At 42.4% G+C, this 14395-nt stretch overlaps 1 pseudogene; it reads right to left on the bottom strand.

Annotated features, from left to right (window-relative positions):
* Positions 1-533: 533 nt before the first annotated feature.
* Positions 534-13977, bottom strand: LOC109696574 (activity-dependent neuroprotector homeobox protein 2-like; annotated as a pseudogene).
* Between the last annotated feature and the right edge of the window lie 418 nt (positions 13978-14395).

Here is a 14395-nt window from a genome sequence, read left to right as displayed (position 1 = left end):
AACTTTAGACTTGCTTTTTTACAGGTTTTGTGGTTCATACTCAGAGTTCAATTTGTGTTCAACACTTTTAAATTCAGACATGTCAAAGCCTAGAAGTACAGGGGACATTTGGGTTTTTATTACTTTCATGTAAATACATTTTCCTTTTCTAAAAACCAAAGCTACGTCAATTTTCCATATCCATAGATGAAGACAAGAGTTCCATTTTGTTTTCTATTAGGATATAGTTCCTTATGGAAATAATCTCTAAGAAATTTTTTAACCCTAACAGTCTTCATACTTTTTAGGCGCTAATGCTAAGACCTGGAGTGTGTCATCATTGGCCACCAGTCCCTGCTTTCATTCCTTTGCATCTTCAAAGGCACAGCACTCGTCCTTTCTCTGAACCTGAAGTTGCCATTGGCATTTAGAATGAACTGGCTTCTTCCCATCCCTCTGGTCTTCTGACAAAAAATTGGCATCCAATCACCTTCTCTTCATAGAAAAGGTGAAATTGGAATCACCTCACTGTTTACAACAGTTGTCCACTGCTCTCAGTGAGAACTGAGAGCTGCTAAAGTCTTAGCCACTTTCCTTGCGAGCATGCTACAACATAGCAATTGGATCGCAACGGATATCAGGGTCATGTTACCAGTGTAGACCCCACATAAGTGGATGCACTTGAAGGCTAGAGACTTGAGCATCATGTGGACCATAGGCATGACATTGTGCTTCTCCTTCAGGTGCAGCTTATAGGGTTTAAGCCATGATGAATGTGCAGAAACAGAAGAAGCAGGTCAGCTTCTGTTTGCTGGGAATCTTGGGTGCAACTTGGGGCTGAGACCATACTTTAAGACATACAGCACCAGTGACTTGGAGTGTATCCCAGGCAGGATGACCAGGTACACCTCCTACTGCCTGAGCTCCCTTGAGAGTAAGGTGATGAAATCAAGATGGGAAATTGACAGGTTGCTGTTAGCATCCAGGACCAACTGGAAACCTCTCTTATTATAATCCACAGACAGTTTCTAACTCCCAATGTGCTTAGTCCTGCTGTGCTGCAAGAGCCTTCTGATATCATCAAAAATACACAAGAAAGCAGGCACCTCAGGCCATGCATGAGCAAGTGGTGTGTCAGCTCCTCCTCTGAGATCAGGCACTTACAGAAAAGGTAGCACATGGTCTTCTCCCTAATCCACTCCAGAAATGGTGCACACACTGCCAGCTTTTCTGACTCAAGTTTCCTGCTAGACTGGGACTCACTATGTCTTACATGTAGACATGGTAGACATCAGAAGGGAAGAGCTCATTGCAAACCTCACAGGTTTTCCATTGCTTGGTCTGTTTGAACACCTGATTCACATCTGCCATAGGTGAAAAAGTCTGAACAAACCTGGTTGGGGCAGTGGTCACCATCACCTGTGGGGAGGGCAGCTGAATAGGGAGAAGGCCATCTATATGCCTATGCCCTAGAGTAGAAACTGTACATGTACCTGGGTCAGAGCAATAGTCACAAGGCACCTGTCTGAGGAGCACAGGCAGAGTGACAGATGCCAGCACCTGCAAGTAAGTGGGGAGCCAGGTCACTATTACCCTGTGGGGATGAGCTATCTGAGAATAGAGCCTGATGTGAGGAAGGTGGTGGTCTGTGAAATTCTGGCTCCCACTGACTGGCTCACAGGCAAGATGCTGGTGCCAACAGACTGACTGAGCTGCATCATACCAGGCCTGACTGGTAGGCCCACAGAAAGGACTGGACTCCTGACACAACAAACAACAGGCTGACTGAGCCAAAGAACACTAACACTAGAGCTTCCACCTTGGTTCACAGGGATGACACCTGAACATACTATCTGGTTGTGAAAGAATAGCCCAGACTGGACCACCTGGCCTACAGGGAGAACCCCCTCAAAGGCACTGTCTGGCCAGAGGGAGAACCTACTATGGCTCATCTGGCCAACAGGGAGAATCCCTAAGTGGACTAACTGGTCAAGGAGCAGGACCCCAGAAGTAACTGTCTGTCCAGGAATCATCCCAGCAAAGGTTATCTGGCTTGCAAGAAGGACTGCTGATGGGACTGCCTGACACACAGAAATCATCCCTGATGAGGAGGCTGTCAGAATCCCAGTGTTGAAAGAGGACCCAGCAAGCAGAATGCCAGTCCCCTGAGGTCTTCTTATGGACCCCTGAGGTCTGCTTATGGGCCCCCTGGCTGAGTGAGGGGTAAAATTCCAGATTAGACAGTTTGATTCATGGGGTGAACACTTCCTCCAACAGACTTATCCCAGTCCCAACTTTCTGATTCCGGGAGAATCACAGGAAGGTTCACCAGCTGGTTAAGTGGAACCCTGTGAGAGAGAAGGACAAGCAGGAGAGCTGAAGGCTGCAAGACAAGGCTTCTCTGGCACATAGGCAGAGGGCTGGAGACCAGGACCACAGGGACTGGACAGTAGCATATGGGAATTTGGTGAGGTTCTCCAAAGTGCCCAGGGCCACAATCACTGACTGCACTATGGCCAGGCTGTCATTATTCTGTGGCAAAGTGAGCTAGAAGTGAGACAGTGGGGCTACTATGCCAGGAACACTGCTATTGGGTGGTATGGTGAAGCAGGCCACTGGTTTTGAAGCAAGATGCATTTGCTTCAGAAGCCCAGACCTCTTAATGTGTTCTGAAATCACAGACCTCAACTTATTCTCCAAGTCCCTGCATATATCAGATGTCAAAATGTGGTACATCAGAGCATGTTGGCTTCTGGCATTGATGTTTTGTTTCTTATAGTTGTACCTGCCAGATGGCAGGGTCTTGTCCACAAATGTACTATCTTTTGCTTTAGGTTGTTCCTGTTTCCTCAGTTCTCAGGCCAAATTAGCACTTAATTAAGTAATGAAAATGGGCCACCACATTTTTCATATATAGTAGAAATTGTTCAAAAAGTTACATTTTAAATCCATGATGCTTATCACATCACTCCTAGATAATTTTGTATTGCTTAGACTATCCACAGTGTACTTCCAGACTTTCTGAACGGGTGTGTGGATCATCCTGAAGTCCTTCCCCACACTTTGAACTGAGAGACAAATGTGCAGTTGAGGCAGGGGATGACCAACCACTGGTCAGTCTCTCACCACCATTCTGGGGATCAAGTTTCTTCTACATAAACTTTTGGGGGAACAAATCATATTTAAACCACAGCAGAAGGTTTAAGAATTCTACATTTACATGAAATTAATAGCATAGATTTAAATTATATAAAGCATAGACTCACAACTAAAAGGTCAATGAGATAAACTTAGGGTCATGATGGAAATGTTACAACTCTCTTAGTAACTGTGAGAGCTAATTTTATGTATCAGCTTGATTGGGCTAAAGGATACCCAGATAGCTGGAAAAAACATTATTCCTGGTCATGTCTGTGAGGTTATTTCTGGAAGAGATTAACATTTGGATTAGTAGACTGAGTAAAGAAGATTGTTCTTACTTAACAGAATAGCATCATCTAATCCGCTTGGAGTCCAAACAGAACAAAAACATTAGAAGAAGCATGAATTTACACTCCTCAGTTGAGCTAGGACATCAGTTTTCTCTTGCCCTCCAACATTGATGCTCCTGGTTATCATTCTTTTTGACTCAGAATGAATTATACCACTGGGACTTTTTGATTCTGTAGTTGTAAACAACATATTTTGGAATGTCTTGGCCTCCAAAATTGCCTGAGCCTATCTTATAGTGTGTGTGTGTGTGTGTGTGTGTGTGTGTGTGTGTGTATGTGTGTGTGTGTAGGTGAGAACTGATAAAACCTTTAAGAGGTGGGGCATAGACTAGCACTGGTTACTTTGAACAAATAAAATTAAAGCTTTCTGTAAAAAAAAAAGCAGGTGGAACATAATGATAAGTCCTAGGACTTATCTAAGCTGCAGTTTTTCCACAGAAGACACATAGCCCCTCAGTTGCTCTCTGGACTTTTGTTTGGCAATGTGATCTATTCCTCCCACACATACTGCCACCATTGTGATGACATCTACCACAAGGTCCACACTAGAATTGAGCCAAGGCTGGCACCTTGCCCTTGAATCTCCAAAACTATGGGCTACATAGATCTGTTTTAATAAAGTTAGGCTGCTCCAGGTATTTCGTGATAGTAAAGCAAAGCAGACAAGTACACACATTCCCTTGTGCCTGGTAAGAAGCTATTGATAATGGCAAATGCCTTTTTTTCCATTCTTGTCCTTAATGCTCATCAGAAGCAGTTTGCTTTCAGATGATAAGGCAAGCAATACACTTTCACTCTTTTACCACAGAAGAATATCAATTGTCACAATTTAGTTTGGAGGGATTTTGATCCCTTTTTCCTTCCACAAGATACGTAATGGCCCATTACGTTAATGACATTTTCTGGTTGGATCTAGTGAGTAAGAAGTAATGACCACACTAGGTTTATTTGGAAGACATTTTAATACAAAGCTCTGCAAAAAAAAGCAGCTGGAAAAAGGTGTATTGGTTTGGGAGTGTGGTACAATGGTAGAGTGCATGAGGTCCTGGGTTCAATCCCCAGTACTGAAAAAAGATACATATATTTTTAATTTCTTTTATTCATATGTGCATACAGTGTTTGAGTCATTTCTCCCCCCTTCCCCCCACCCCTCACTCTCCTCCCATCCCTCCCTCTCCCCCCCATCCCCCTCTCTACCAGGCAGAAACTATTTTGCCCTTATCTCTAATTTTGTTGAAGAGAGAGTATAAGCAATAATAGGAAGGACCAAGGGTTTTTCTAGTTGAGATAAGGATAGCTATACAGGGAGTTTACTATACATATATGTTACATTCTAAATTAATTCTTCTCAAACTAACCTTTTCTCTAGTTCCTGCTCCCCTCCTCCTATTGGCCTCTGTCGCTTTAAAATTTCTGCATTAGTTTGTCTGCACTGAGGGCAACAAATGCTATCTAGTTTTTTGTGTGTCTTACCTATCCTCATACCTCCCTGTGTGCTCTCGCTTTATCATGTAATCAAAGTCCAGTCCCCTTGTTGTGTTTACTCTTGATCTAATGTCCGCAAAAAAAGATATTCTTTATGTCATATGGTGGAAAACTCATCCAAGTAAAATTTAGGGACCTTATTACCGCCATGAAATTTCTAGATGGCTATTGGTCTGGATATGTCAAAATATTCCTTCTAAGGTAAATGATAAGTCCTTTCTTCTGGCCCCCAATATAACCAAGGAAGAGGCACAACTCCTGTTGGTCTATGACATGTTCTCATTTGGTGCATTGCTGTGGCCTGTTGTTTACTGAGAAACCCAAAATCCTTCCAGTATTAAGTGGTGCCCAAAATAATGAAAGGTCTGTTTTTTAGAACATTCTGGTTGATATAAAAATTACCATTTACTGGGTAGCTTACAAGCAATAGAAATTTATTTCTCACAGTTCTAGAGGCTGGAAAATCCAAGAACAAGTTATACTTGGTCTCTGGTGACAGCCCACTTCCTTGTTCATAGACTGTATATTTTCACTGTGGCCTCACCTAGCAGAGGGGATGATCTAACTAGCGCTCTGGCGTCTCTGTTACAACATCACTAGTCCTAATCATTAAGGTTCTACTCTCATTACCTAATCACTTCCCTAAAACTCCACTTCATAATATTCTAGCTATGGGTGTTAGGATTTCAATGCATGAAATGGGGGGGATAGTCATGCCACTGCCTGATGTTCAAGATGGCCTTCCAGTTGGACAATATTTATCCAGAAGACACAATGGTGCTTGAAATGTCAGTGACAAATATGCATGCTGTTTAGAGACTTTGGATGGTTCTTATAGGTAAATTTTAACACAGAATTTTGGAGTAGGGCTCTGACATTATTGGGTGATAACTACTGTCATTTTGAGAAATGGCTCTTGACCTGTTACTTGATCTTAATTGACCATGTGAGCTGAGCTACACAACAGGATTTGGAAGTATCTGATCCACAAAGCAATAAAATTCTGAGCAACAGCAATACCCTATCACTAAATGGAAATGGTACATATATGATCAGGCCCAAGCAGGTGCTGAAGGCACAAGTAAATTTCAATATGGTGGAAATATTTTGTACTCATTTATGAAAATGGAAAAATGGGAGCTGTTGAAACTATTCTAAGAAGGGTAGAGAGGGGATAAAGGAGAATGATGAACGGTGTGAATTTAAGGTATACTATAAGCATTTTTATAAATGCACTAGGCAAAAACATCGTTTGCCTAGTGCAACGATAATATGTTAATAAAAATAAAATAAAATTTAAAATAAATAAATAAAATAAAGCAAACACACATGTTCTCAGACTCCAGATTAAGAAATAAGTAGTACCTGACAGCAAAACTGTCTAACTTTCATCCTTAGAAGTTGAACAAATCATTCTCTTGCTCGTAAAAGAATAAGTAAATTATTTTACAAAGAAGAACCATCCTAAGTGCCCATAGTTCCCATTTCCAAAACCCCGACTTCTTTCCCCCATCCTGTGCCAGTCACATCATGGGTAGTTTCTATGATTACTTGACGGAGGAAGAGAAAACTCAAATGTCATTTACACATGGTTCTGCATAGTGTGTAGGCACCACCTGAGAGCGGACAGATACAGCACTGCAGTCCTTTTATGCAGGATCCTGAAAGGCCAGCAATGAGGAAAAATCTCCCTGTGGGCAGAGCTTTCAACAGCCCACCAGTATGTGCACTTTGCTTTGGAAGTAGAAATAGACAGATATACAATTACCTAATGATTCATAGTCTGTAGCCAATGGCTTAGTTGCATGGTTAGGAATTTGGAAGAAATATAATTGGGAAATTGGTGGCAAAAATATAGGGGAATGTGTATGTGGGTTGAACCCCCAGATCAGTCATACATGTAAATTTATTGTAAAAATAGGAAAATATCTGTGTAGACTTCTTACTAAAGATGTTGTATTCATCATATTTTAGATTGGATAATTTATGAAGAACATAAGTTTATTCCTTATAATTCTAGAAGCTAAGAAGTTCAAAATCAAACACTAATCGATTTTTTATCTGGTGAGGGCAGATGTCTAATTCCAAGATGGATCCTTGTTGCAATGCCCTCACATAGAAGAAATGTATGTTCTTGTTGACTTTGTCAAATTATCAGTTTTCTATGTGAGTATGGATTAATTTCTAGGTTCTCCATTCTGTTCCTTTGGTCTATGTCTGATTTTATGACAGTACTATGCTGTTTTAGTAAATTTAGTTTTGTAGAATGTTTTGAACTCAGATATTGTAAAGCCTCCCACCTTGGGTTTTTTCTTATCCCCACCCAAGATCACTTTGGCTATTCTTGATGTTTTGTGATTCCATATAAATTTTAGAGTTTTTTCAATTTCTGTGAAGAAATTTATTGATATCTTGGAGGGAATTTCATTGGATCTTCAGGTATTATTCTCACTTTAGCAATGTTGATTTTCTGCTCCAAGAACATGGTATTATATCTTTCCTTTTGGGGGGGATATTTTCTATAATTTATGCCATCAGTGTTCTATAGTTTTCATTACAGAGAGCTTTCACTTCCTTGGTTAAGTTTGTTCCTAGATTCTTTATTTTTTGTATCTATTGTGAGTATGGCTTCTTTCTTAATTTATTTTTCAGTAAGCTCATTATTGGTATATAAAAATTCTATTGTTTTTGTATGTTGATTTTGTTTCCTGCAACTTCACTGAATTTATTTATGACTTCTAACAATTTTTGTAGCATATTTGGACTTTTCAATGTATAAAATCATGTCATCCACAAACATGAATAATTTAACTTCTTTTCCAATTTATATTCCTTTTATTTCTTTCTCTTGTCTAATTGCTCTTGTTAAGACTACCAGTAGTATATTAAATAAGACCAGTTAATAGTGGACATCCTTGTCTTCTTCCTGATCTTAGAGAAAACACTTTCAGTTTTCCCCCATTCAGTATGACATTGACTATGGGTTTCTCATATATAGTCTTTATTACTTTAAGATATGTTCTTTCCTGTATTTGCTTTGTATAGCTATGACCAAAATACCCGAGCAAACAACTTAAAGGAGAAAATACTTATTTTGGCTCATGGTTTCAGAGGGTTCAGTCCTTGTCTCATGTGCTTGAGTAGAGCATCATGGTGGTGAAAGCATGTGGATAAGGCTGTTTACCTCATAATGGACTGGAATCAGAAAGTGAGACAGAGATCAGGGGACAGGTATAACCACCAAAGGGATGCCCTAGGTCACCTACTTCCTTCATCTAGGCCACACCTGTTAGTTTTCAGAACCTCCCAAAATAGCACCACAAGCTGGGGACCAAGAATTCAACATATGTTCCTATAGAGGACATTTCATATTCAAACCGTAATATTCTAGTCTTGGCCCTTAAAGTCTCATGGTCATCACATAATGCAAAATGCATTTAGTCCATCTCAAGAGAAAGTCTTAGCAGTTCCAACATTATTCAAAAGTCCAAATTCAAAATTTCCTCTGATATTCAAAGAAAACTATTAGTTGTGGGCTAACATCAAAAGCAGAGTTGCATACTTCCAAGATTCAATGGCACAGAGTTTACTCCTATTCCTTCCAAAAAAGAGGAATAGGAGAATAGCAAGGAAGAATTAAATGAGTTAAAGATAAAAGCTCAGCAGGGAAAACATGAAATTCTATAGCTTCATGTCCAGCATCTGGGGCATGTGATTTGATGATATGATCTCTAACAGGCTTAGGCAGCCTGACATGATGACCTTGCTATTTGCAGAACACATAGCCTCTCTTTGGGGCTGCTAGCTCCACTCATTGCCTGTGGTTTTCCTCCACAGATGTTCCAAATTCCTGGCATCTCCAACATCCTGGAATTTCCACTATAACTTGGGATTCACCCTCACAGCTTTGCTCATCACTCCCTAAAGGTCTGCTTGCAAGTACTCTGATGGTGCCACACATTGCTTTCTTTGAAATCTGGGTAGTATCTTCCACAACTCTTAGTCTGCATGCCTGCAAAACCAGCATCATGTAGACAATGTCAAGATCTACCATCAGCAGGTCAGTAACAGTTATAGCAGTAACTGGACCCAACTGGACCTCACCTACCATGGCCTCTATCTGGACAACCAAGGGAAGTGAAAGGAACCCTGGAGTGCTCTCTCTTGTCTAGGAAGAATATTCCAAAAGAGTTTACTCTTTCACACCCTAGAGCACCTAATGGGTGCCCATTCCTGAGATGCCTTTAGAGCATCTTTCCTAGTGTTCTTATTCAAAGTAGTTGGCTTTTTTTAATGGCACTAATTTCTTCAGAAACCATGTTTTCCTTAGCTTTTCTGAACAAACTACAAGGTTTTTCAAGTCTTTCTGCTCTGCTTTTCTGCTCTTGATTCTCACCATAAACCTGGATGAAAGCACAGCTAAATGCTGGTCTACCTTAAAATTTCCTCCACCAGGTTAATTTGCCAGTCATCTTTAAACTTAGCCTCCCTCAAAATTTCATGACATGGGCAAAATGTAGTTTTGTCTTAACCAAAGTTCTTTGCCAGAATATAATGTGAATGGTCTCTAATCCAATTCCCAATATAGTCTTTGTTCCCATTTGAAACCTCATAAGCATGATCTTTTCTGTCTGCATCCCTATTGGCATTCTGGTCTTCTGAGCTACCACTAGAATCAATTATTGAGCTCTGCTTATAGCATTCTAGAGTTTCTCTCACCAACATCTCCAGACATTTCAAAATTCCTTCCACAAACCAGCACCAAATGCTTCTGAACCAAATGGTCAGGTACTTTACAGCAACAAACCCAATTCCCTTACCAATTTTCTGTGTTAGTTACTTTGTGTTACGTGCCAATTTGAAGTGTTGCCAGCTGGTGTTTAGGGTCCTTGCCTTCACAAGCCAGGGAACTGGCTAGTGAGACAGCTGATTGATTTGTGAGCCAAAGCCAGTACACAAAGTAAGATTTATTAAAGAGAAAGGAAAGGCTACAGCTAGAGCAGTGCAGTGTTGCCTAGAATCCAGTGGCTCTCTGCTCAGGTGAAGGCTGGAGTTTTTATGGAAGTTTTAACTCTGGATTAGGTGGAATCTTTTCATTGGCCGTGAATTCTTGGGCTTTCTTAGGTGAACTGGTTTGTTTGCCCCTATTGGGGCGGGGTGAAACAATCTTGAGAGCATTTTACTCATCAGCCCTGTGTCAGATCTATCAGACCCTGTATCTCCTCTTCAGGGTGCAGGAATGCAGGTTTACAATTCCTCAGGATGCAGGAATGCATGTTTACAACTCCTTCTCAGGATGCAGGAATCATAGTTCTCTCCATGGAGGGGATGGGATACTCACTCATCTTCCTCAGGTCTCTAGAACCAACAAGTACCTAACTGCTACTGGGGAGAGGAGCGATGACTCATCTAGGTGTTTTGTGCTGGCAATGGGGCAATGGTAGGTAGGGGTGGTGGTAGTTGTCTCAGGGGTTGACCTGTGTAGTCTCCAGTGGCCCCTGATAGAACAGGATTGAAGGCTCATAGATAGGTTGAGGTGAGAATTCCTTGACTAAGAGCTGGAGTTTGATCAATTGGACCTGTTGAGATATGAATCTGGAGACAGCATTTATTATACAAGGCCCAAATAGGAGTATTAGAAGAAGCATAAAAAGGGGTTTGGGAAGGGCTGCATATCTAGGGATCCAGATTCTGCAAAATCATATAACTCCCAAGAAAGCTCCAAGCTGCTTTGTGGTCTGAGGGAGTGAAAAATAGAGGATTGGGTTGATCCATTCATGATTCAGGGGGTAGGTCTGTCCCTTTAAGATCATGCCTAAGTAGGTGACCTGAGGGAGGCATAATTGAGCCTTTTCCTTGAGACTTTTTCCCAGGAGGCCAGAAAGTTTAAAAGGGATTCAGTCTCCCTGGAGATGAGGGGCTCTGTGGCTCTGCACAGAAGTAAGTCATCAACATATTGAAGAAGGGTGGCCTCCGGGAAATGCCAATCTAATTAATCTCTGGTTAGGATCTGTTAAAAAAAGATGAGGGCTTTCTCTAAACCCTTGTGGCAAAACTGCCCAAGTTAGTTGTTGTGAAAGGTTAGTGGGGTCTTCAAAGGCAAACAGAGGCTGACTGTCAGGATGCAGAGGAAGGCAAAAGAAAGTGTCCTTTAAATCTAGTACAGAGTAACATTGAGCTTTTGAGGGTATTTGAGCCAATGGAATATAGGGATTGGGAACAATTCGGTGGAGGGGAGTGACTGCTTCATTAATGAGCTGGAGGTCTTGAACCAACCTCCATTTGTTTGGTCTCTTGCAAATAGCAAGAATAGGAGTATTATAGGGACTGGAGCAACTGATTGGCAGCCCTTGTGCCTTTTAGGCATTTATGATAGGTAAGAGGCCTCTTTGTCTCTCAGGCTTGAAGGGATACTGTTTTTGATGTGGAAACTGTGAGGGATTTTGAGTTGTATTTGAATTGGGAGGGCCATTTTGGCTTGCCCTACAGTCATTCCCTTAGTCCACACTGTGGGATCTACTTGTTCCTGAAGAAGAGGGCAGCAGAGGCAGTCACTTGGGGGGAGTAGAATTTAAGTCTTTAGTTGAGATAGTAAATCCTGTCCTAGCAGGGACACTGGAGTCTCAGGGACTATGAGAAAAGAGTGACAGAAATGGAGGTCTCCCCAAGAGCAGGCCAGAGCTGAGTAAAATAGCACTCTAGGAGCTGGCCAGGTATGTCCCAAATGATAACCTTGTTATTGGACTGGGGACTGGAAGAGAATGGTAAGACAGGGACTTGGGCACCCATCTCTACCATTATGGTTACTAAGACTCCTCAACATTGATGTTAAGAAGTGGAGCCTGGACAGGAGGCCCCGGGAACCATCAATCCATAGGAGGTGGTACCCTGCCTTCCATCTGGAAGATGGAAGATGCAGAGAGGACAGGGTCCTGGTGGGGGCCAGGGCTGTCTCCAGGGCTGTCCCCCTTTTGGGCATTCTTTGAAGAAGTGCTCCTCCGGTCCACAAAGGTAGTAAGTTTGGGGTATAGGCCCCAGTTGGGTGGGGCACTCCCTGAGAGCTGCAATCAGGTCATGGTGTCTTTTATTTTTTTCACTCTTTTTAGTAATGTTCTGATTACAGTATACAGACATGGCTAATTGCATTAGTTGTTCCAATGTTTTTCTCCTTTGGCCACAGACTTTTGGAGTTTCAACAGATATCTGAGGCTGATTGAGTTCGAAATTTATCTTTGAGGAGAACCTCTACTATCTGTGACTCTGGATCCACTGTGGTATGGTTTCTGATAGCATCCTTAAGATGCTGTAGAAAGGTAAGGGGGGGGGCGGTTATCAAGGCCTTATTGTACTACAGTCACCTGAGAATAGTTTAAAGGTTTAACTTTGGCCCTTTTTAGCTCTTCCACTGTAAGATGGATGAAGTGATGTCGATGCCATTCATCCTCCTCACCATTTTGATCCCAATGTGGATCTGCCAAGGGGACTGCCTGTGGCCCCATGGACATGGGCATATTCATTCTCTCATTTCCAGGTGCCATGGGTATTGGGTCTCATTGTAGATGGAAATTGTCTCCAACCTGAGTGGCCTGGGCCAGGACCCGTTGCTTTTCTAATGAGGAAAGAGTCTGGTCCAGTAGAAGCATTATATCCTTCCACACCAATTCAAAGGTTTGGATCACAAAGATAAAGGATTGGATGTATTGGTCTAGGGCATCAGTATAGCTACCCAGATCTTTTTTAATCTCCCTTAGATCTGATAGCTGGAAGGGGACATAGAATTTCCCTCTTCCTACCACTGCCTGATGAAGGGGAAAACATCCATTAGGAGGTTCTGAATATTGGGGTGGCTTAGAAGGTAGGGAAGAGGGTGGAGCAGTAGTGTCAGGGTCCTTATCATTGGTAAGGGGCTTTTCTGGTCCTCCTTCCCCATGTTTATCCTGTGGCTTACAAAGAATAACCAGTGTTTGGGTATCTAGATAGCAATAATGGAGCCATTCTAGCTCTATATAGGGGACTTCAGTCCACTTTTCCAATTAGAAAAGGTCTAATTGGAGTATGGTATTATAATTTAAGAAGCCCTCTAAATGTCACTTCTCTTGGTCACCCAAGGGATATTGAGGGCAGGCTTCAGTACAAAGAAAGATGAGGATTTTTTTCTTGAGATTAATAGAGTCAAGGTCCTTCCAACATTTCAGGAGACAGGCCAGGAGAGATCACTTGGGTACCAAAGCCAGAAGACTGGTAGGGGCAAGTCCCATCTACATGAACTTGTCAGACCCCTTTTGTCAGTGTCCTAACTGGAGATCAGACCTAACTAATGAGAGTAGGCATCCCTATCTTGTGACTTCCCTCCACCACCCATGACCAGGACCAAAGAAAGTAACTGGTCAGAATAGACCACCTTACTGATCCAGTGAGAGAAAAACTCTAGGATCCTGCCTTTTAGCCAAAAGCAGGCAGCCTCTTTAACAAAGGCTACCTCTTTAACAAAAGGATGCATCATCAGGAGAGGTGCCTGTAAGGTTAGAGAAGTGTACTCAGAGGGGGTCCCAGGGCAATCACAGTGCCACAAGGGATGACTAGTTTTAATATTTAGAGGAAAAAAAAATTTTATGCTGAGGACAAAAGTATAGGAAATTTAAATGAGAAGTTTAGAGACCATAGCAATGCCCATTTTTATGTGTTCCTGGAAGGTTACATTAGTGCTTTTTGGGACCATAACCTTGAGATAAGAACTAGCTCCAAGAACTGTGTTGGTCAGGCTCAAGGTGTGAGGTGGGACTGGGAATGGGGCCTGCGCAAAACACCCCCCCACATGCTTAGGACAAGTGATCCTGTCTGCCCATGCCTGCCCCCGTGACCCATCGCTCTTGCCCCCAGGTACACATGCCTGTAGGCATTTATTTTTCCTCTCATCCTTTTTGGGGGAGTGGCAGTGGGTTGCAGTTGCTGCCATGTATGGCTGGTAGCTTTGGATGGATGCTGTGCCCTCTCTATGAATTGCCTTAGCTATGGCAGGCATTACCGCTACACCCAGGGGCCGGAGTCCCCGTGCAGGCGTGTGCCTGTTTGTTTTCCCTCCTTCCCTTGTGGGGGCAGAGTTAGGGAATATGTGTGGCTCAGCTGCAGTTTTCTGTGGGTGCCCTTGCCTCCAACACCACCCAGCAGCTAATTTAAAGTTGCTGTGGACTGAGGGATATGATAAACTAGGTGTGGGGGTAACTTAAGAAAATCATAAGGTACAATGGTATGAGTTTTTCATAGGAGGCCAGGGTCCAGTATGCACAGGGAAGGGAAAGCAGACAGAGGTGAAGGACAAGGTGGCAGGACTGGGAGGGACTGTGTGAGTAAAACTATGCTTCTAGTGGGGACAGAAGGGGTGACCTGACATCTTAGGTAATCTTAGGTAAGGGAGGGGAAGGCAGAGCCCGGAGGCAGGA

Source organism: Castor canadensis, chromosome 12, assembly GCF_047511655.1.
Source record: "Castor canadensis chromosome 12, mCasCan1.hap1v2, whole genome shotgun sequence".
NCBI classification, from domain to species: Eukaryota; Metazoa; Chordata; class Mammalia; order Rodentia; family Castoridae; genus Castor; species Castor canadensis.
Note: the sequence above shows the minus strand (reverse complement) of the source record. Positions and strands in the feature narration are given on the sequence as shown.